The following is a 3,139-nucleotide window of genomic DNA, read 5'->3' on the forward strand; positions in this document are numbered from 1 at the left end:
AGGATACAAAGTTTTCAAGATAGGTCTTGAATGTTTTGTCTTGTAATCCTTCTCCCTTACTTTATCATATCTAGCGTCAATAGCCTTATCATATTGCACCACAAATACACTCATTGGAGTACTAAAATTCAAATAATCTTTAAAAAATTTGTTCATACTCTCACTTCTTTGACTTGTCGACATGCCTGCACAAAAAGTGCTACGCACATATGCCGGTATCCATACTGCTTCATCTTCCATAGGATACAAAGTTTTCAAGATAGGTCTTGAATGTTTTGTCTTGTAATCCTTCTCCCTTACTTTATCATATCTAGCGTCAATAGCCTTATCATATTGCACCACAAATACACTCATTGGAGTACTAGAATTCAAATAATCTTTAAAAAATTTGTTCATACTCTCACTTCTTTGACTTGTCGACATGCCTGCACAAAAAGTGCTACGCACATATGCCGGTATCCATTTTTCACGAATTGCATATATCCCCTGCAACCAAATATTTTCTTCTAAATTATACATTTTCATTATCTCGAACCACACCGTTTCAAACTCCTCAAGAGTGGTTGTACCATGAATACACCAACTAAACTTGTTACTAAAGTTGTTATACTGATGGTACACATGACTTAGATATTCTGGAATCTTCTTTGTTATGTGCCACATACAAAAGTGATGTTTACTGTTAGGAAATATTGTTGCAACTGCATTTGTTATGGCAGAATCTTGATTTGTTATGATTGTATGAGGTGCCACTCCAAACATTGCCTTTTTCCAAGTACGAAGTAACCACTCGAAAGTGTCTTGAGTTTCATCCCAAAGTAGAGCACAACCAAACAAAATAGATTGATGATGGTTATTAACTCCAGTAAATGGAACAAAGGCATCTTATATTTATTTGTCAGATATGTAGGATCAAAAACAACTACTTCCCCGAAGTTCTTATACGCAATCCTAGATCTAGCATCAACCCAAAACAATTAGCTAAATGACCATCTACATCCATCTGTATTGCATAAAGAAACCTGGATCTCGGATTGACGTCTTTGAAAATATTGTAGCATTAATTGTGCATCTCCTTTTTCGAGATTTTTTTTGTCTTCTTGTGTGTAAATAATTCTGAATATCTTGACCTGTTAAATTCAGTAGATCAACACCCCTAGCTTGATTTATCAACACTGACGCTATTTTACTTGGACGGACTCTTGAGTTGTCAAGCAAATCAATAAGATTTTTTTGTGCCTCAGTTTTCTTCCTTTTTGATCGCAAAAACTTTTGACTATTTGGAGATGCAAGTTCATGATTGTGCTCAGCAACAACCCTACAAACAACCCATTTATCTTCTCCTTTCTTCGACATATATAACAACGCTTTGCATCTTTCTCTAGTTTCATCTTGTGGTTTATTGCTTTCTAAATTTTTCTTTGAACGAAATCCTTGCTTCGAACAAACAAACTCTTGACCAATTATTGATTTATCTTTCCTTGATTTAGTCATACGACCACGGCGCACACTAAAACCATTACGATGAGCATAATCAAGATAAAACTTAAATGAATCATCAAGAGACAAAAATTCCTTACTAATGTAGGGATCTTTTGAATTTTTCACACCTATATCGGAAGCAGTTTGTCCAGTTCCCTCCATGTCACTTTCTTCTAATAGAACTTCAACTCCTATATTTTGCTCATCTACATTTGATTTTTCCATTAATCCTGCAAAATACAATTAAGAAAGTTAGATAGCTTACAATAATGAATCTGCTCATAATTTTTCAACACTTCAATTATAAAACATATTCAATATTAGTGAAAGTTCAATCAATAAACTCCTTCCCAACATTCTAAAGAGCAGAGCAAACGTATTGGGGACAATATAAAAACACTTTAAGATACAATATTCACCTCTCATGAGACTATATTCACTTATTTTTAGTACATTGAAATTCTTTTTGAAGATATTGTTCAAAAGAGGCTTTTTTATGCTGGCAAACGAGAAAAAAATGTGAAATTTGTTCTTATTGTATAACGACGAACCACTAAGTAGAAGAAGCTTGTCAAGTTTCAAAATCGCCTGATGCTCTAAAAATTATTTCTTAGCAAATTCACAAATTTTGATGCTTTGAAGAACTACATAAGCATGATCCAGGGAAAACCTATGGTAAAATTCAATATTGTATTTAAGTTTGGAAAGAAAATAATTTAGTTATGGAAATAAATATGATTAGAATCCAAGTAGGACTCAACTGTTGATATTCTATTTTTTTTTTCTTTTTTATAATTATTGTTATTTTATTAAAATAAATTACTATGGTTAAATTTCATTAAAAGTACCTGATGGTGTAGAAATTTCATACACCGACGGTGCACAAAACTTAAACTCTTATTGTTATAGACATTGTATAATTAACGGAGAAGGGTCTAAATTGCCCTTCAACTATTTGAATTGGTACAAAACTATCCTCTATCCACTTTTCGACTCCCCAATACCCCTGACGTCAACTTTTTGGTTAAAATATATCCTTATTTCTAACGGTCCAGACCTATAAGGTGGATGAAGGGCTATATTGTACCAAATCTCATAATTTAAGGGTATTTTAGGCCATTTTCGTTAAAATAATTTTATATTACTTAATATATGGGCTCATATCTTTGGCTTGATTTTGGATTCCACATTACATTTGAAATAGAAAAAAGGTTAGTCCTCTACTCTCTATCCACTATTTTTTCTTCTTGGATTTTGTCCATCAGTTGGTAAACACATAAAAGACTTGTTGGTAATTGTTGAAATGTGGCCTTGAAATTTTCTTTGGTATATTCGCCAACCAATTTTCGGTTGGCATATTGTTGGGAAGTTTACTAACGAAGAGAAAAGAGTTAGTAAATTTGGTTCTTCACTATTCAATTATGTTAGTGATATGTTGGCAAATATACTAAAATAAAATAAAATGTTGTTAGTATTTGGTTAGCAATTATATAACAGATAACAACTCGGTTGCTAAGCTCAATAGTAAATTCACCAAAATACATTGGTAATCAATTTGTAATTTCGGTTAAGAAAAAAATGTGTTGGTATTTCGTGGGTAAATTACCAACGAATTTTAAATCTATAACTAAGAATGACTATCTACTCATGTAACTTA

The sequence above is a fragment of the Solanum tuberosum genome, unplaced genomic scaffold, assembly GCF_000226075.1.
Source record: "Solanum tuberosum cultivar DM 1-3 516 R44 unplaced genomic scaffold, SolTub_3.0 scf00048, whole genome shotgun sequence".
Taxonomy (NCBI): domain Eukaryota; kingdom Viridiplantae; phylum Streptophyta; class Magnoliopsida; order Solanales; family Solanaceae; genus Solanum; species Solanum tuberosum.